Genomic DNA, 21,728 nt, shown 5'->3' on the forward strand with positions numbered 1-21,728 from the left:
AATCCAATAAAGCCGGTGGTTGCATGGGTGTGTGGGGCTCTAAAGTGATGTAGATGAAATGCGTTGATTGTTAAAAATAGGGGTCGAAGTACTTACTCAACCGATTTATTAGGAAGTCTTCTCCCCTAATTAAAAAATTCTGAGGTTAAGTGTTATTAACTTAGGGTTATCAACTAGGTTATATACACTGCCTCAGTCGGGTCGACATGTTTCTCGCTCCATTAGAGAAGTACTCTGGCGATTCCTCAGGACCAAAAAGATGTTTTTCTATCTACATCTAGAATTCAACATAATATCTAAATAAACAGTGAGAATTCTTAGTCACAAATGTAGTGTTACCTGCAGCTCGGTCTACCTGTGGGGGGATAAAGGCCAAGGAGGTTAAAGAATGCATGATACAGTCACTGTCTGTTGACATTAAATATCTCGTGAACAACTGAGTGCAAGTGTGGTGAAAGTGCACTCTAAACGTGAAGGGTGATAAAAACTAGGTGAGACTGAACCCTGTGAAGTGACTTCTACTATACATAGTGGAGGTGAAATTAGTAAATGGACTTACCCTAACAATTCATAAGGATAGTCCACTGCAGTTCCTGGTAGATAAACGCAAGGAGTTCCTCGCGTTCTGTAATTATATATGGACAAAGCTAGAGGAACGGGGGTGGTTAAAAATGACAAACTCCAGGGTCATGGTAACCCCTTCTCTTATTGCTGTAGGTACATCGTGAAATTGGCAAATATAGTTGAAGAACACGTTTTATCTGATTTAAAACACTCCCTTCTCTATATTCGTGAAGGTATGGATGGATCATACTATTCAGAGAGATGCAGTCGATGAGGGCTATGACTATAACCCTTATGTCTGGTGATAGTGCTGTCCCTGGTCTCTTACTTAATAAATGTATTTGGATGATGTCGAAATGGCTGCCTCAACCTTTTTATCAGGGTAGCTGTGTGCTGTGATTACGTCGATAAAACATATGATCAAGCACCACACAGACTGGGTTAGCGTATAATGGTATCTCATTAGAGGCTGGCTCTCATAGTCAAAGCTTTCTTCTATTAGTGTGAAGCCCAGAATTAGATATCACACGAAATGTAAATCAATGAGCTTTGGAGGGGTCGCGGTAAACTATCGAGTCGCGCCCTCGTTAAAACCTCTGCCATGACACTATCAGGTTCCCGTCTATTTGTTGACACAACGGATCCCGCTTTACAAAGTATAATCATCAAATGCCCCACCTTTGTTTTCGAGAGTTATGAATCAAAAAAATAGGGATAAAAATAAAAAGTAAGTCTAGTTACTGACACGCCGAGTCCGTGTCTCGTACACACCTACCCCGTTCTACCAGGACTGGGCGGCGGTGTGTAGAGTCTCGTTTCAGTATTTGAAGGCGGCGTTTGTTAGACGTAGACCCGGAAGTGACAGGGACACTGGAGATTGCATCGCTCAGTAGCGACCGGTGGTGAATACGGTCGCCATCTTGAGTGAGGGTGAGGGTTTTTCGATTATATGTCGTATACCAGCTCATAAAGTGCAGTGGGTCTGATTTTATAATCGATTGTAGTTGTCTGTGCATATCGCCCCAAGGACCCGGGTATATTTTACGAGTCTGCGTGATTTTATTGTTATCATGACGTTCTGAAAGGCAACATGTCTTGTAAAAAGTCGATTGATGTTGCAAGTACATTTAGAGGCAATCACTCCAAGGAGCAGAGTCTGTATTGTGGGTCTGTATGGTTCACTCTAATTATTTCTTTAGGGTCTCCAATTGTAGAAAGCTCTGTTATCCACTCAAACCTATATATCAGTATAGGAGAGTGCAGTATGTCAAGGATTAGTATTAGTAAAGGCGTTGTTCAAGGAGGTTTGATGGAAGCCCAAGGAATGGCGTCATTTAATCCTGTCACATGAGTGCCCAACCTGTACACCCACCTCTGTTCTTTTGCAAGTAACGCCTCCTTGGTGATATTGGGAAACGATTCCAATATGAGCCAGGTGAATGACTCTGGGAGATGTCCCTTTTCTAGAAAGTGGGTACACATTCTAGTGTTGATTTTTTTGCAGCGAAAATTGCTGCGATGTTCAGTCATGCGTATTTTAATAGGGCGGGTGGTCATGCCAACATATTGTAGTCTACAGGGGCATGTAATAAGATATATGCAATTCGCTGTGTTGCAATTAGTGTGGCGACGTAGCTCCCATTTAAAATTGTTGTCAAAGAGGACAGACTTGTGTGTTGTAGTCATGGGACATACCGAGCATGAGCCACAGGGGTAATGTCCGGTTACAGGTGGCAAATCCCATAATTGTCTTTGGATTGGTTGCCCCTGTGGACGTGGACGAGTGTGAATCAAGGTGTCCTTCAAGTTTTTTGTGCGTTTGAATGCAAATCTAGGAATTTCAAGTTGCATGGTACCTGTGTTCAAAATGTTCCAATGTTTTTTGATTGTCTTGATGATCTGATTTGACAATGGGGTAAATGATGTGACACAGGTCAGGGTCTCGTTTGGAGCTGTCATTTTGGGTTCCAGAAGGGCTTCACGATTGTTGTTTCGGGCTCTCTTACTGGCTAGGGCTATCTGTTTGGCAGGATAGTTACGTGCCCGAAGATTATTAGCCAATTTCTTCGCTTCTACTCTGTAGTCTGATAAGTCACTACAATTTCGTCTTACCCTAAGGAACTGTCCGATGGGTAAATTATCCCTCAGGCTGCGGGGATGATGACTTGTGTATAGTAATAGACTATTACGATCTGTTGGTTTCTTGTACAGGGAGGTAGATAACGTGCCCCTATGTAGACTGATGTTTAGATCTAGAAAAGGAATGGTATTGTCGGACACTGTCTGTGAAAACTTGAGGTGTGGGTCAAGAGTGTTGATCCAATCACAAAATTCAGTGCAGGTCGACATATCCCCCTTCCAGAGGATGAGTATGTCGTCAATGAACCTCTTCCAAAGGTATATGTCTGTGTTGAAAGGGTTGGAGTCGTGATAAATGTACCGGGTCTCAAAATCAGACATGTACAGGCAAGCCAGACTAGGAGCAACTGTACTCCCCATGCAAGTTCCTTGTGTCTGCTTATAGATCTGGCCTTTGAATTCAAAGAAATTCTCCGTCAATGTTAGAGTGGCACATTCCATGATGAAACCAGTGGGGGTGTTGTGTTCCCAAACTCCCTGATTCAGGACTTCTTCTACCACATTCAAAGTAGCCCTCTGTGGTATATTTGTGTACAGTGCTTGTACATCTAGGGTCACCAATAGTGTGATCTCATCCGTGGGTGGTAGTTCATTCAAGAGTCTTAGTAAGTCTGAGGTGTCTTGTATATAAGACGCAGTCTTTTTGACCAGAGGTTGCAGAAAGTAGTCACAGAATTGGGACAAGGGTTCTAAGACTGAGTCTATCCCTGATACGATGGGCCTTCCAGGGACAGGTGAAATACCCTTATGGATTTTTGGTAGGGTATAAAAATATGGAGTGCGTGGATTCTTCTTGACCAGAAATACGGCTTCCTTCTTGCTAATCCAGCCTTCACTCTCAGCCGAGAAAACTAAGGCTGTGATAGTAGCAAGTAAGCTTTGGGTGGGGTTGATGGAGACAGGGGTGTAATAAGTTCTGTCACTCAGTTGTCGTCTGCATTCCAGTTCATATTCTGATGTATCCATTATTACCGTGGCCCCACCTTTATCCGCTTGCTTTATGGTGATTGATGTATCGTGAGACAAGTTCTTAATAGCCTCAATCTCCACTTTAGACATGTTGCTGTATTTCCTAGGTTTGGTTATGTTGGCGAGGTCTTTTATTCCGGCTTGTTCGAAAGTCAAGACTTCCGGTGGGATCATTGACATATTCGGAGTGAAGGAAGACTTTGTGTGCAAACCACTGTCTGTTCGTTCTGTGGTTTCAGTTCCATCGAAAAAGGATCTTAACCTAATTTTGCGAAAAAATTGTTGAATTTCGCACTGTTGTTTAAATTCATCGATCTGGGGTGTTGGTACAAAGCCCAACCCTTTCTGAAGTACTTTGTGTTCGACTTCAGTGAGATTTCTTTGAGAAAGATTGACAACTAGGTCTTCTTCCTGGTGTTGGTATGGCTCCGTGTTTCCATTGTTCTCGGAGTGTCTTCCCACTGGACTCTGGTTCCTTGTTGGATTTGTTGATTGTTTCCTCTTCTTCGCCCGCGCCCTCTGCCCCAACCTCTGCCTAAAAAAGGCTGGTTGTATACCGGGGGGTAGAGTTGTGGCGGGCCCTGTGGTGGTATTGGATATTGTGGTTGGCCATGCAAATTCATGGGGTATTGCCAAAAGGTTGGATATTGAAAGGCAGCCGGTTGGAAGGTAGGGTAGGTTTGACGATTCCCCTTACGTGAAGTACCATGGTTGGTTGAGTCAGTGCTCGAGTTGCTGTTGCTCGAGGAGCCTCTTCTAGTGGAGTTAGAATTTGCGTCAGAATCTCCAGAGTTGTTGGAGCTTGGAGGTACAAAATCTTCTTTTAAATAAGGGTACATTTTCTCTTTATTGAAGTTGTTCACGTCTTTTTGTAACTTCTTAACCTTTTGTCTCATTAAATATTCGCGGTGTTCCGCGATCTCATTATTGATTTCCGACAACTTCGATTTAAAAAGACTCGTAGATGTCGCACTTTTCAACGTGCTTTCTGCCAATTGGATCCTTGCTAAGAGAGTATCTGCTAGTCTCTTGGCTGTCTTAATAATCAATATGAGGAGATCTCTGGTGCATTTCCATGATACCTGTGACCAATCGGTCTTGAATGTTCCATCCTCTAAGAAAATACGTGGGAAGATTTTGACTATTAAACCATTAGGGGCGATGTTTGCCCTCAGGTATTCTGTCATCAGGGCGCCATGGAGTGTGATCTTCACCCAGTCTCTTTTTAGTGAGGATAAGGACTGCCAGTCTTCCGACTGGCTCCCTGTGGCTGCCCCACCATCGGCTCCCAGGATTGAGGGGGCATTGAGTATCTCATCGACGAAATCATCCCCAAAACTTAACCCTTGACCTTCCATTGTGATAATGATCTTAGTAGTGGTCTACGGTTATAAGATTCTCTCTCTATTGTATTGATGTTATCGAATGTAGAGGCCAATTTTAGGGTTCAGGTGAACTGACAAAAAGGAGTTCTTTTTGTGCTGACAGGGGAAGAAACATTAAAACCTTAAAAGTGGGGGATATGCACTGGTTAACCCACCGGAAAAAGCCCCACGGGTAGAAATCTGTGCATAATATATCCACAAAATGAACAGGGGGGGCGTAAGGGCGCTTTATGAAAAAGGTCCAGCTATGTGTGCCCTCAGAAAGTACAACAACAATAACAGAGCTGTTCCTGTAAGTGAAAAGGCAAGGAAAGGAAAAGGGAAGGAATGTGTTCACGGACACTTAAAATATTGGATATTGAGGCCCTCACACAAACTAAAGGGTATCGTAATTCACGTTACCCCTTCGAATGTATTGCATCATCATCGGGCTGCTCCTGCGTCGAGTCGGCTGGTGCAATACCCGACGGGCTCTTTTTTAAGGAGCACTTTTATGGAGATCTTTTTAATCCAATAAAGCCGGTGGTTGCATGGGTGTGTGGGGCTCTAAAGTGATGTAGATGAAATGCGTTGATTGTTAAAAATAGGGGTCGAAGTACTTACTCAACCGATTTATTAGGAAGTCTTCTCATGTGGGAGGCACAATCAGTGCTGCAGGCCCACTAGGAGCATTTGATGTACAGGCCCTGGGCGCATGTAGTGCTGTGTACTTGGGACCTATTAGTAAATTAAATATGCCAATCATGGCAAAACCAAATGTTATTACATTTTAGATACAGAGCATATGCAGTTTAGCGCTGGTAAGCACTAAAAAAGTGCCAAGAGCCCTAAAGCCAGCAAAAATGAAGTTCAGCACACAGTCAAACCAGGAGGTCAGAAGGCAAAAAGACAGACAAAATCACATCAAAAGATGCTGGGTCTAACATATATTCAAATAATAGTTAGCAGTTGGACAACTGCACTTGTTTAGCTCTGCTATATCCAGGGTTAAATTAAGGATAATGTGTTGTTGTCAAATATAAGTAAGAGAACCATTTCCTTTGTAATGACCCCAGGCAGCAGGTAGGTATTGGTGACAGATGAGTGGGTGATGACAAAGGAATAACTTTTTTATGCAAATCTTTTTTAGGGTTCTAGTGTTTATCATCGGATCTGTTTATCCAGTTTTCTGCAATGTCTGCAAATGAGGCAGAGAGCTGCGTGGTGCAAGCAATCATCAGCTTATTTTATACTGTAACGTTAAAATTAAACAAACTTATCTAAGCTTGCGAGAAAGCTTCAAATAATGGGTGGTTGGTTGTATTGGCCATTGATCTCCACATCACACTAAGAGAACAGCAGACAAGCTTATTTGCAAAAACTGGCACTAAAATAAAGAGAGGATGTAGGAGGAAATCTTGCCTACTCCATGAGCATGAAATTTGTAAAAGCTTGCACATTTTCTAATCTCTATGAAATTTTTGAAATTTACTGTTTCCTAAGACCAGTGGAATTATGCTTGCGACACTTAAAGTTAGTGGATTCGTTTTTCTGCAAAGGTTTTAGTCGTGTACTCTTACACAAACTCTTAATTGGGAAGTGTACATGATGCTGATTGAAGTACACTGCACAACTTCATGAAGTGCAAAACGTGTGTTCTTCAGCAATGAAAATGCCCTTTTTACACCACTGAGCAAAATGTGTTTCAATAAATCCTTTAGATGTGCAAAAGCAAAATCTATGATACTTATCCCTTGTTAGCAAATGTATCTTAGGTTAGGTCAGTATAGGGGTTTGGAGTGAATCTGTGGGCCTCAATCTCTTCTCTGAACACAACTCCACCGAACTCTGAAGAATCATCGCTGTATAAATAAACAATGCAAACATATTGACCACAATTGCACATGTATTCCCTCCTTTGCATTAGTCTGCTTTTATTGCAATATGTATGAAACCAGTCTTAATGTGTGTTTAGATTTTAATTCTTCGGTTCTATAGGCAACTATGCTTAGGATAAAGAAATACTCATTAAAACGAAATGGAAAACTAAGATAAGCATGTATATGTAAGTGAACAAAGTTGCATCTACAGATTGATCTAAATCCAAAGGTGATATAATCTCTGACTATCGAACGCTGGAGAAGAGACAACGTGTAATGCTTTGCTAAATGAAGCAATTGGCAGAGTGGACAGAGTAGTAATGAAAGATTACGTTTAAGGCCAGTGCTACCCTTTGCATTAGACACATGTCCATGCCAGCAAACAGGTAGATAGTATCTGGTTTTGATCTTACTGTCTCCTTGGGCATAACTTTCGGGAACATTATCTTGGCAAGGACATCAGAAACCTGAGCAAAAATCAATCTGCACACTATGCTGATTACTCTCGGTGTATGCAATAATAATTTACATATAATATTTACATCTCGGTTAATAGTAAACAAAAGAAATTGGGAGGAAGAACGTCCTACCTTGCAGTATAATGCTCCTGATGAGTAACTTTATGAACCTTTCAACCCATCCAATCTCTTTGGATTCATATTCGTGACTTCCATGGACAAGGTATGAGTGCCATGTAAGTGGATGACCAGGGAATGCTTCCTTCAATTTGTTTACCATGGTACTAAGACAAGAAACTTCACATAGTCATCTTTTCAGATTATTCCAAATGCTGCCACACTCTATGTTTGCTGCATGTTTATTCTCTTGGTTTAGAAGAACAACAAACAATTGTTCTGGAAGTATGAGGCTGAATGGAGACTTTTTTGCTATTGCTTACATACTTTAAAAACAATGAAAAATCAATTTAATTTTCTGAAATTCTGATAAGAGTATCAGCAAAGTGTTATACCCGTCATCCTTAGGGTGGCATTCCCCAACTTTTTGCCTGCTTACCTCCACTTTTTGCCATATCATTTTATTGGTCTTTTGACTCTGAACACTTTGCCACTGCTAACCAGTGCTAAAGTGCATGCGCTTCTCCCCAAAAGATGGTGACATTAGTATATACCTGATTGGTATATTTAATATACGTATAAGTCCTTTGTAAAGTGGTAGGGCCTGTAATCTAAATGCTACTAGTGGGCCTGCATCACTGGTTGTGCCGCCCACCCAAGTAGCCTTTTAAACATGTATCAGGTCTGCCATTGCACGGCCAGTATGTGCAGTTTATTTCCACCTCGACTTGGCATTTAAAACGTTTTGTAAAGCATTAAACTCCCTTTTTATTACACATGGATCACCCATAATGTAGGTCATAGGCAGCCGTAAGGGTAGGGTGCTGTGTAAGTAAAAGGTACTGCAAGTACTTTTAAGATTTACATGTCCTGGTAGTGACAAACAGCTCAATTTGTTTTTCACCACTAAGAGGCCTACACCTCACATAAGCTAACATTGGGAATTCCTTAAAACACTTTTAAGCTGTAATTCCTGATCAGAAAGGAGTAGCTAAATCATGTTTCATATGCTCGGAATGGTAAAGTTAAATCCTCTTTAGTGGTAAGGTTGGATTTGGGGTTACTATTTTAGAAATACCACTTTAAGAAAGGGGACGTTTCTCTGCTCTTAACTGTGCTCTGTGTGCCCGCAGCTTGTCTCTAGTACACGTCTGAGGTTTGGCTGACAGCTACATTTTGTGCATCAACTCTAAGCAGCCACAAACATGTTGATATAGTGAGTTTTATGTTTGAATGTATGTTTCGTTTGGTTTGCCTACTTTTGTTCTATTTAATATAGCGTTCTTCACCATCTTTTGATAACAATCTTGCTACATGTTTTCAAGGACATTTCTGTTGAGTTTTAACCAAATTGGTTTCATCCACCGACTTTTGAAGAGACCATCATGTGCTGATTTTCTGCTGCAGAGGTTGCTAAGGAAGGGTTCCCATATCTCTCTGCCGGACCTCAGCTGTTCTAGAAATACATAATCGTTCAGCTGAGTGTTAGCTCTGACCATCACGCTCACGCGCAGTCTCTGCTTCCGATTAATGTGCTCCACACTAACACTGCCGGATATTGTGATGCATGTCAAAGTACTGGAGCATATTTTACTAACAAGCTCTCGCCTTCATGCTCAGTTACCGTTTACACCGCCTCCGGTTAACCTTTTTATGAACCTAATCCGAGCTAAACCCACATCTCTCTATCCGTTTCCTGGCTCGCAAAGGGACAAAAAGGGTTTAACATAAGCTTATTGCGCTGCTCACATGCCTTCTCGAGACAACCCCCTCCGACAACACTAAAAAGGATGCTTCCCTTTAAGAACCAGTTCCTATAACCAGGATGCCTTTGTTTATTCTGGGACAGCGGATTCTTACGCCCATGGACAGAGTCGGCCCTTGTCGTGGTGTTGTTCTGGGTGGCACGCGGACATGACAGTTGCGATCTCACATCTTGCACGCTCCGCCGGCGCGCTCTTGTTTAATTAGACGTGTTGCGCGCATCACTCGGACGTGCGGGTGTCCTTCAATTCTCAAAGTGCGGCTCAGGACTGTTTGATGCCTTATTAACCAATAATCTATTTTGGAAGCATGCGCATAATTAGTAGGGATTGTTTTGCATTCAGCAATGACACGGCACACCCCAAAGAGGGTGTATTCAAGGGTACCTGCTGAGCTGCAGTTAATGTGAACGCCTACGAAAGCATCATCAACACGACGCAGCGGCAGCAGCTAAATAATCAAGCCTTTCTCAGGAGTTTCTCGTTTTTCTTTAATGTTCGGCAAATAAAAATCTACGAACACACACGATATAACACCTGACATAATCACTTTCCCAATGTTTGAAGTCATGTTAATTACCTGGTAAATATCTATGTCAATGTTGTGCGTGACACGTAATATCAAACTTTTACTTTCCATTCTTATGTGGTACAGGCCTCGCCTCATTTAAAACATTTGAGAATCAAGCTAGGTATTTCCACCTGAAGAGAAAGCATGACGCAGTAGGTGGGAAAATGAGGCTCAAGGACGCTCTGCAGATGTGCTTGGAACTGCATGTTCTTCTTGTGTTAGGCTGTATTTTTCTTATTTCTATACTGTTTTAAGCCACACAATGTGCGGATTGTGGACAGCAGAAATGCATAAGGCGCTAGAAGAGCAGAAAGTAAGAATACATGTGTCTCCTCCACTGGCATCTCACCTGTGCAGAAGCCACGAGTGGGCAAGAGAGGTGGGGTTCAGCATGAAAGGGCAGGGGAACAAAAGAGGAAACAGGGAGAGGAGGAAAGGTCAAGGCAGAGAGCTATTAGCTATAGCTCATTCTACATGGCTCAAGATATGTATAATTTATTAAATTATATTTTTGGACAAAGAGACCAATTAATTTATTGAATCTGGGACAAATGGACTAAAAGGACTTGCATATATTTTATTGGTATTTTTTGTGTTCAGAAAGCATCACTCGTCATTTCAGAATCTGGTATGCCTCTTAGATCTCAGACTCATGGTAAACTCAAGTTGTTAGAACCATTTTTCTCTAAGCATACTGCACTTGCCTTCTATGGCTTTTCCCATCTCATGAGTCACCACTCAGCAGCACCACCTGACTCCCCTAATAAAACAAGCATTCAGAAAGCTAAATGTTCTCTGCTTTAAATGGCCACACTGCTAGCTTTGTCATTGCTAGTTGGCACTGGCATGAAAATGTATGCAGGCACATGGGCGAGGGGTGAGCTACATTGAGGAAAAGTTAAGAGAACACCGAAACACATGCACACCCTCAAGTGCACAAAATCAAATAAAAAGAGTCCCTTAAGTATGCAGTGGAAGGATACATATCACACTGTGTTGGACTTGGCCCTTCTGGCAGGTTCACCCCTGAACTTTTTTGCTTTTTATTGGTGACTTGGTGTGGTGATTTTTGGTTTCTGCGCACTTTCCCTGTGTCCCAGGGTAAAGTGCGTGCGCGCTCTGAGTGCATGTGGTGAGATAGGCCTGCCCTCCCATAGGAATGCATGGGGAATGTATGTGTCCCTAGTAGTTCCTGATGCGTGGGGTGTGCAGGCCCGAGTTTGGTATGTGCGGACTCGTGTGATTGAATGCTGCGCGATGATGTGTGCAGCGTGCATGTACCCAGTATGGAAGTGCCACTTCTAGAAGTGGGCACTTCGGTGTGCAGTGTAAAATGTGTGCCTTGTCGCATGATTGGCTGGTTGAGGTCATGTGACGGGCTAGGGATTCCCCAGAGTCAGGATGAGTCACCCAGTGGTGAATGGGGAGATCAGCAGCTAGATGGGGGGAGGAGTACACCTGGGTCCTGAATAGGGCAGGGTTTTCCCCACACAATGCTGGCTCCGCCCCCTGTGGTGCGACTGACGACCCTAGCCCTGCCAGTGAATAGAGTGAGGGGCTGAGCACATCAAGGGTGCTCCCCAACCAGCTGCGACTGGTTTGCCCCCTCACCCTGAACCCAGAACAAAGGGTTTTAGTGTATAAAAATGGGGCTGTGTCCCCACAGAAACTGTTCTCTTCCAGGATCCTATCTGAGGGGGGCTGCTGCTGCTGGAGGCCAGGAGAAACCGCCACTTAGGACTGCCTTCCTGTCTGGAGGGCCCAGTGAGCTGGCCCCTGGCCCAGCCTTGCCCCCTGTCTACCTTCCTGAACTTTGATATGCTCCCCTAAGCGCTGGGAGCGCTTTATTTGTACCTCAAAGCGCCTGGAAGCGCTTTTATTTCACTTATAGCGCTAGGAGCGCTTTTATCTGTGGCCCCAGCATCGAGAAGCATCCTCGTGGTCGGCAGCGCGGAGCTGCGATACTTAGCGAGGGAACCCCGGCGTGGGATTCCCCGCTTTGCTGCTGTGCTGGGAAGCGGGTGCCCACCCCGCATTGTGGTGCTCGAGCGGGAGCCTACCCCGCTTTATGGAAGAATTACGATCCCTAGCGGGTGCCAACCCCGCCAGTGACTTCGCGCTGTAACTTTTGCTTTATTATACTGGGGACGGGAGCCTACCCCGCATTGCCTCCGCCTTAGAGAATTCACCGCCGCTGGTCCGGGGGCTTCGTTTCAAGTGCCGGGCCCTCCGACGTCCGCAGCAGCCGCGCTGGGATTGGTCCCAGGCCTCGGGGATTCCCGCCACGTCATCGTGAAGCTGCGCCGGCATTGGTTCCCATTCCGCCGCGTCATCGCAGCGGCCGTGCTGGGATTGGTTCCCACCACGCGGGCCTCGAAGTGCCCGGGAGACTCGGCATTGCGGCCGTAAGGACGGAAAGGGGTCCCGGAGAGAGCCCCACCGCCACCAGAGACGTCGGCACAACCTCTGCTTCCGCCCGGTGAGTAGAGGGGGGGGTCGCTCCAGTGAAGGGGCCCTGATTGTGGCTGAAAGAGTCCTCCGAGTAGGACTCCACCGACGGGGGCAGTGTGCTCAAGCCCCGAGAGGCTCCAAAGCGGGGCAGCATTGTTGGTCAGAGCCCGAGTGAGGCTCCAACGAGGGACCAATCTTTGTTGTAGAGCGCTAGTACGCTCCAGCAGGGCACATTGTTTCACGAGCCTGCGAGGCTCGCGAGTCCCTGAGAGGGACTCCAACGAAGGGGGCAGTGTTTGTTCAGAGCGCGAGGTGCTCCAACGTGGGGACAAGTTCCTCCCTGGATCTTCCCCTCTCGTGGCACATATTAGTTGGGAGCCAGTGCGCTCCAGGGGGTGAAGATTTGTTTAGCGCCCCGAGGCTCCAACAACTGCCACATTTGGTCTAAAAAGGCACAGTGGTGCCCACGCTAAATTCTCCAGCTGCCCAGCACTTAGTGGGCAGCTGCCACGTTTAGGTTGGGCATTGTGCGCCTGGCTTGCGCAGCCTGCGTAGTCGCGCCCTGACAGTATTGGATATTGGTCATTTCTACACCCCTGAGAGGCCAGTTGGCCTGGGGACAGTTATCTTGTGTTGTGCCCTCCCCTAGGGCGCCTGGTGATTTTCATACATGTACTTTTTGCGCCTGCGCAAAGCCTTCATGATATTTTCTTTCCTAAATTGTGTTTACACCTCTGAATGTATTTTATGCATCATGTGTTTATGTGCTTAGACCCCTACAGGTAGAGTGATACTTAGGTGGTTGTTTTTCTCCTAGTACAGGTGGTGCTAGTGAGGTCCTGATTCCCTGCGCAATATTTTCCTAAGGTGGTTAGGGTTGCGTAGGTGGTACTTACCTGATGCTAGTGTGATGATGCTGAGGTCATTATTGCGCCAGTAGTTACTGGTTGTGTGCTACATTTTCTATTTTAGTGCTACAGTGATTGTATGTGCTATGTTCTAAAGTATTATTCCTACGTTCTAAGTGATATTACTACAAAGTGCTAATTCCTGACAGGGGTCCATGTGGCCCTGTCCCCTGTATATATAATCCCTTGTAAATTCTGCCCGTGCCTGTTGGCACATTGTAAAGTGTGTGTTTTTATCTAATGTGTTTGGTATAATACAAAGGTTATTTTTATATAATACCTTGTGTGGAGTTTCTTTTGTGGTGGGCCTTGGGTGTAGTTGCTGGGTGCGCGCCCAAATGCTTTACACATCGCCTCAGAGATAAGCCTGACTGCTCGTGCCAAGCTACCAAGGGGGTGAGCAGGGGTTATCTTTGGCGTGTAACTCCCCAGCCCTGACTAGAGTGGTGGTTTCTGCCTGGCTTTGGCGCAAGCCCTAGCCAACCAGAAATCCCATTTCTAACACACATCTTATCAGACACTGCAAAATCAAAATACTCCAGGGTGGGAGAAACACAAGAATAGGAGGAAAGCCTACAGCACTCGACTGAGATAGATGTCAAAGCCATCCAGTCTGGAGCCAGGGGCTGACCCAAAGCCCACTCTATGTATATTCGCAACAACAGGCCTTGACAACAGACAGCTAGAGCTACAATTGTCTGTAACCGACACATAATGAAGTAAGTAACACAGCTCTGAAAGCCTTCTTTTTTTACTGGCAGACACACAGTCACGGGGCAAGGGTGGCAAATGGAAGGAGAGCTGTGGTCAGCAAACCATTAGAGCCAAAACAGAAGGATGGACACAACTGAAAACGTTTGAGAAGCTGGAGAACAGCAAAAGAAAGGAGGAAGTGGGATATTGGGGATTTCCTCACTACTCCCACCCCCATTGTAGGGTAGTGGACGAAAACAGAAAGCAGGCAAATAGGAATCTCCCAAAATAAAAGAAAGAACAAAATGAAATGGAAAAAAAACCTTTTGCAAATCCCATTTGCAAAACAATGCAAGATATGGAGCCATGAAAAGCCTGCAAAATGTTAGAAAATACAACATTAACACTGACAAAAAGGTTTGATGAGAATTTTAGACATAAGAACATTTTCCTGAGACGCAGGGACTGATTACGAGTTGTTTGGGATAATAATTGCATCTGATAAAATACAACACCTAGGTGTTCTCAATTTTTATGGTGTCATCATTATTTCCTATTACGAGTTTGAGTATAAAAATGATGCATAAGATGCAGGTGTTAGTGATGCACCAAAATCCACATTCAGCATCCACGGGCATTTTTTACCTGTTAAATTTCAGCAGATCCAACCTAGCAAACTTTAATAGGTGGAAAGGGAGGTGCAACCTTTATCACCCCCAGTAGTTAACCAGTGCAATAAACATTGCACCACTTACAATTGCGAACAGGAATCGACATTTATCAGGGCACTCACAATCAGGCCCTTAGTGGAAATAAACAGCATTCAGAAAAATTAAAAACTGGATGAAGTGGCATTCACACCTATAGAATGAAGCGGGCTTGCACATGTACAGCTTGTCCCTTTCCGGGCCTTTGATGCACTGCGGTGTAGCGGGGGATTCACAGCTGGCAACAGCCGGTTCTTCTACAGTAGCTGTGTTTTCTCCAGGCTTCTTTCATCTCAGAAACCATGTACAGAGAGAGGAAGCCAGGAGTGCAGAGAAAGCATCATAGCAGGGGACTTGCAGTCTGCAAAGACAGTCCATCCCCTGGGCCCAGCACAATAGGGATGTGTGTAAAGGAGCCTGGAGCCGGGGTGACCTGCCGGTGGGCAGCAGCAGCATAAGATGATTTGAACAGCTGTAACAAGTTACCTTCTAAAGCGGCCAAGTAGTGTCATAAAGAGCAGCTGATAAAGAGAGAACATCCGTGGAACGTCACAAAGCAGAATGCATATCTGGTTGGGACGATTTAAGTGGCTAAAAACGCTTATCTACCACATTTGATTTGAGTGCTTCACAGAAAGCTCGTCAGGAAACTGTAGGATTTGATATGGCTTAAGAGTAAACACATTCGATAACATTACAGAACTTTTGTTGAGCCAGTGAAACAAATGGATTGACGTTTGCATCAACAATCTAGCGAAAAAACGACATTGTTACTGGCAAAACACAGCAAAAGGTTTGGCGGGTTCAAATTGCATTTTACAATGATTGTTTAGTACAAAAAACTTTTAAGCACTAATCAATTATAAAAAAAAATCAGGGCCTGATTCACAAATCCAAGCTGACCCTTTTGCATAAGTTTAGGATTTTTTGCAATTTACAAATTTTACGAGTAGGGTCTTTACGACTGGGTAGTATCTTACGACTGCGGAATCTCTGCACTCATGGCGGAGATAGTCGTACAACTACTACTCCTTACAAGGTGTACTTTTACCTTTGTGAATCACGCCCTACGTTTTTGCATTAGTCAGTCACTGCAAATGACATGTCTGCGCTGGTCGGTCAGTGGTAATGCCATTCATGCACTACAAAGAAACATAGTAAAAAGTTGTTTGTCTCCAACCCAACGAGCTACTACTTTGTCCTTAAACGTATTGCACCTCCTTTTTTTCAATCTAAAACTTTTGGAGGTGGTAAATATCTTTTAGGAGAAATGATGGGGTTTGAAACAGAACACCATCTTTTCGATACACCAAAGTTTGCCATCACACCCTCCCCTTACATCCTCAGACGCACAACTGTGCCTATTTTCAGAATAGGAACACTCTTTCACCATCAGGAATCCAGATACCCACAAGAGCCCTGACATAAAAAGCTTAAGACATTGTGACAAAGCTTAGTTTCTGTACATTCGGATTTCTTTTCAGTCTACACAACAGGATAAACAAAAGTCTTCTAAAGAATGTCAATCCATTGTATGCAAACCTAAAGTCACGAATGCATATTTGCCTGAAATAGGTTCAGTTCCCACATATGGCCTTCTTTAGAATACAGTGAATATCTCGGAAAGTGTAAGGCATTGAACAATGAATAGGTATAACTGAGAGGGCCATTCAGGAAATCTCCATCTTGGCAACGTTTACATTCCAGATGTCTGAGTTGACTGGGTTGGGGCGCGGGTTATTCTATCACAGGTATTGTTGAATCTTGCTTGCCTCCTCTAAAGCGCAATGTGCACAGCGTATGCATTCAGCTACCATTGTGAAGCTCTGCAGTTTAAACCACGAGCCAAGCCTGGATTTGTCGGCCTTGTAGTGAACTGGCAGTAGTTTTTAGTTAAGACCCGCCAAGAGTAAGAACGCCAGAGTTTAGAGAGGAAAAAAAACTAACCTCTAAAATTGGTACGTGCAATTAAAGTGTAAGCAAAAGTTACTTAAACAATTATACAAATGTATTCTTAACTTTAAAATATTCTAGTAGAAAAATGAACTTGCACACTAATATATAGCAGGAAACAGTAAAATGTCAACCCCACTGTCAGATCGCCAATATAGGTCTTTATACACAGAAATAAAAGTGAATACAATAACTGGATTTTTATACCACAGTGTTCGGAGTGACATCAGAGAAAGAATGAGAGTGAAGCTCTAGCAGTCTACGATGTCACACAGAAGGCCAAAGTGAAAATCACCTCTGTTATTTGTTTTAATCATCCACAATTGTATGTTCCAGACGCCCCCTCAAATCATATGTCCCTTCATCCACCTGCTAAACAGAGGTAATTGGGAGCCACGCAGAATGTGGCCTCACATTTCCCAGGACCCTGCCCCGAGATATATCTGGTGGACTAACAATCACGCCACCACCCACTGACCCTCCCTCTCTTCCCCACCCAAAATTAAGGAAAAATACCTGGCATGCTGCCACTACCCCACATCACACTTAACATTAATCCTCCCCTCTACCCTACTTGAAAACAACACCCGGTACTCACTGACACCAAAGTCTTCATATAACCTTCCCCTGTCCAAAATGAAAAAATACCAGACTTCCTGCCTCCTCCTAATCCCCACCACCCTGTATATATACTTTCACCCTGCCTAAATTTAACAAGCATTGGTCATGTCAATAGGTCTGGCTTTAAAGGAAGGGTTAATCGTAATGTGAAGCCTGGGAATTAGATCGCATGGCAAGGGATATGTATTTGGAAGGAAGCAAAGAGCCCTAGAATAGTATTGGTGTAGGTTAAAAGGCCTGGTGAAAGGAGCCCTGTCTAGCCAGACCTAAAATACCCTGTGATTTAATGACTGCACTCCTTCCATCGTTGATGCTGGCAGAGAAACCATCATAAATTATCCAGTAATCTAAGACACTCTAATAGCATTACAGCGTCATGTGATTGCCCCTGAAAGTTAAGCTCAGGCAGCTAGACAGATAACTAAACAAAATGACCAGCGCTGTGGGAAGGGCAAGAACATTTTTGTGGATCTGCCCAATCAGATCAAGCATGCCTGGCTCTCAACACATGGGAAAAGCCAAAGCCCCTCTCCTGGTGACTCTCACACAATTGTCTGGCAACAGCTGCGCTGTCAAGCCAGACCATAAAAATATACATGGCCATTTTTCACTCATCTCCTAACCCACCATGCCTTCCCTCTCCCTCCCTGGCCAAAGCTGTACTCTCCACTCGGACACAGAGAGGAGAGAGCTGGTGTAAACCTGCCAGTGGCTCCGTTAGAGCTGCTCATCAGTGTGCCATGTATTTCTCTGTCAGCACATGTCACAAGAGAGCTATGCTGCAGATAATGTGCCATTTGGTGCAGGCATTGCAACACCCATTTTCTCACGCCTCTTTCTGGTCTTTGGAGAAACAAGAGGTGTCTCCTGGGTCTCCACAGACCCAGGTGAGATATGGGAACACAGGAGAAGTGAGCACTTGCCCCAGTGGCATAGCAACAGTGGGAAACAACTCTGTTTGTTCTTGGGGCTGGCCCTTTTTCCAGGGTCACCTCCAGATTGTTGCCTTCTGTTGCTGAAACTGTTTTGTTGGCATTAGGACGCTGAGCACTTTTTCCCAGCTACCCAGAGGTAAAGTGTTTTTGATTCCTCCCTAAAGCTTCAATTGGAATATACCTGATTGGTACATTTAGTTCATGTGTAAGTCCTTAGTAAATTGTACTACATGTACCCAAAGTCTGCAAATTAAATGGTACAAGTGGGCAGCAGTACTCATTGTGCCACACACTTTTTAAAACATGTCTAAGGCCTACTATTTCAGTCTGTGTGTGCAGTTGTAAAAGGCCATTTCAACCTGGAAAAATAAACCTTTTGCCAGGCTACACCTTCCTTTTTAATATATATAAGTCACCCCTAAGGTAGGCCCCAAAGGCTCATAGGGCAGGGGGTGTTGTATTTAAAAAGCAGGACATGTGTACTTAAACTTAGTATGTCCTGGCAATGAAAACCTCTAAAGTAATTTTTCACTGTTGTAAGACCTATCTCTCTCATTGACTAACAATAGATTGCATTAATTTTAGGTTGGGAGCAGATGGAAATAGACTGTTCACACTCAAATGAATTACAATTTTAAATCCCCTATAATGGTGAAGTCACATTTTAAGTTACATTTCTGAAAACACTTTTTTTTTTAGAAAGTTGTCATGTTCCTGTCCCAACCATTTGTGCCGTCTGGCAGTGTCCTGAGTCACATGTGTGATAATGGCTCTGCTACTGGTGTGTCTGTATTGCTTCCAGACAGTAACACAAAAGGGGCGTAGATGTGGCCAGGATGGGCAATGCTGGCAGGATAACTGAGGGGGGTCGTGTACTCAGCCCCACTTACACTTCAAAGGGCTTTGCCTCCTGCACATACACAAAAGAACCTGAAACCAGGCCTACTCTGCTTCTTGTCAACCCCAGACAGTTTGGAGCCTTGATAAGGGAAGTAGAAGAACTTTCCAGAGCTGGAAGTGGGGGTAGGACAGGTTAGCCGCCCCCCACACAAACGCTGGCACTAGGTACAAGTATTCAATACACACCTGGACCTCTGGAAGATTCAGAAGAACTGACCTGCTTCCAGAAGAACTGCCTTGCTGTCTGAAGAAGGTCTGGGCTTCATCCCAGGCTACCCAGAGTGATTCCACAGCTCAGTTGGCTGACCTCTGGTGTTGGCTACAGGGACACAACAAGCTTCCAGAGTGATTCTTTTCACCTACCAGCTGACTAGCTGCAACTGAAACTGCCTGGACTTGCCTGATCTCTGCTCCTGGCCTCTGCTGCAGTGAGTCCTGATCCCAATACCTCCCCCCCCCCGGTCCTGGAGCCTTGAGTAGCATTAGTGGAAGCTCCTCCAAGAAGAAAGGGCTAGTCACGGCCCCCTCCAAAATGAATGGAACTCTTTGCACTGGACTTTAGAAGGTAACTCTTTAGTGGGACAAACCTGGTCCCTGTATCCAGCCTGCGCTCCATTGCAGTTGGCCTGAACTTGTGACTTTCCCCGGTCTAGTGTGTCCAGATGAGCACGAGTATAACTTTGTGCTTTTAGATGCTTTTTTCCACTAAACATGTAAAAATGTAACATCTTTGGTTCTACTGAGTAGATTTTTGTCATTCTAGTATCATTTTATTTACTATATTTTTCTAGATTGGCTTGGGATTTTTTTTGTGTTATCTTTCTACTTTATTACTGTTTAATATCTAAGTGAAGCCTAACTGCTTTTGTGCCAAACTACCAGAGGGTTAAGCAAAGGTTATATCAGTGACTTTTGTGATTCACCCGGACAAGGATTGTGCTTGTTGCCTGAGTGGGATTTCTGCCCCATTCAACCTACGACCCAAAGTCTTACAATTTCTCACTTTTAATATATTTAAGTAGCAAATAACCAAATTGAATCCATTCATTCACATCAATAGCTACATGAACAAAGGCGAGTCTGCAACATGTTAACTATAACTACAAAAATATAGCTTGAAGTAACATTTTAATCAAATAGAGATACCGTATTTAGCAAAATATATCCCAAAGGTGTATGCATTTAACCATACATATGAGACAATTAGTGTAGTAATGAAGTTAAAAAAGGACACAGATAGTTAAAAGTAAAAAAGTAGCTATTGCCAAATGGTATGTAGCTAACAGAGGTGACCTAGTAAGCAAAGAAATGGAAATGAATATGGCCTGAGTAATTACCAGTGGCTGTGATTAATTTAAGTAGTCAACCCATAATTTTTTTTCTTCAAGGTCAAAGGGCTAAACAGCTTGTCTATTGTGAGGGCCAGCATTAATCTTACTCCTCCATAACTCCATTATATTCCCAGAGTTTACCAGCACCTGTGGGTTAAGATCTTATTTTGAAAGATTGTTCCATAATATGACAGAGAGAGGAAGAAATACACAACATATTTCTAGAGAAAAGAACAACGGTTTAATAGAGAGAGAATATTCACAGAGCCCAGTATTTGACTCCAGAGGAGGGAGGCCCTAAGAAGCTTAACTAGAGACACTCAGAAGGAGGTGTTGACCAAGAGGACATAGAATCTGCAATTAGGTAGAAAACAGGAGCATCATATAGGTCAGCTTTCCTTACCACTATGACAGGGAGAGCAAATGAGAGGCGCCAGTTCCTCCAATTATTTCTCCACGAAAAAGACTACACACATTTCTGAAACAAGTTTGATAGTGAGAAAACCTGGAGAGTAAAGCTTTGCACGCTGTGTGACAAGGTAGTGATTGCAAAACACACAAGATGATGGACGGAATGTTGCACATTGGCAAAACATTCACCCCCAGTCACAGATCTGGGTTTAATCCATCGTTATTTTGCTCACCACGCCACCCCAGTTCAGACATGGCCATATGCAAATCAGTCTTGACGCTGTGCCTCATGGGAACAGTCCAGCCTGAACTGCCAAGCCATGTCTTCCCTGGACCGGAATCAAGTATCCTAGGACCGGTTTCAGGGTTTCACCCCTCTTCAGCCATGATAGCTTGACTGCAGTGGCGTAGTGAGCACGGGACCCATGTCTGGGCATACCCTTCCCACATAGGGCGAACAGCAAAACACACAAGATGATGGACGGAATGTTGCACATTGGCAAAACATTCACCCCCAGTCACAGATCTGGGTTTAATCCATCGTTATTTTGCTCACCACGCCACCCCAGTTCAGACATGGCCATATGCAAATCATTCTTGACCCTGTGCCTCATGGGAACAGTCCAGCCTGAACTGCCAAGCCAGACATGGGTCCCGTGCTCACTACGTCACTGGAGTCAAGCTATCCTGGCTGAAGAGGTGTGAAACCCAGAAACCGGTCCTAGGATACTTGATTCCGGTCCAAGGAAGACAGGGCTTGGCAAGATTTCACTGCGCCACTTTTAGGACGTCACTGCGTCAAAACGTAAGTAGTGACGCAGTGTAGTTGGAATAGGCCTCAACACGCATTGCTGGAGTTGCGTCATGCTTGCGACACGACTCCAGCAAATGCGTGACTTTTCCACCAACAGATGCGTCAGAATTTATGATGCATCTGTCAATCCTTGCACCATAGTGCGCCGTATTGTAAATACGGCGTATCTATGGTGGCGC

The 21,728-nt window shown here is 44.2% G+C and overlaps 1 protein-coding gene across 8 annotated transcripts in view; it reads right to left on the reverse strand.

Annotated features, from left to right (window-relative positions):
- CACNA2D1 (calcium voltage-gated channel auxiliary subunit alpha2delta 1) overlaps positions 1 to 21,728 on the reverse strand; it is a 1,735,709-nt gene that overhangs the window by 1,616,828 nt on the left and 97,153 nt on the right. The window lies entirely within an intron of this gene.

The sequence above is a fragment of the Triturus cristatus genome, chromosome 4_1, assembly GCF_964204655.1.
Source record: "Triturus cristatus chromosome 4_1, aTriCri1.1, whole genome shotgun sequence".
Lineage (NCBI taxonomy): Eukaryota > Metazoa > Chordata > Amphibia > Caudata > Salamandridae > Triturus > Triturus cristatus.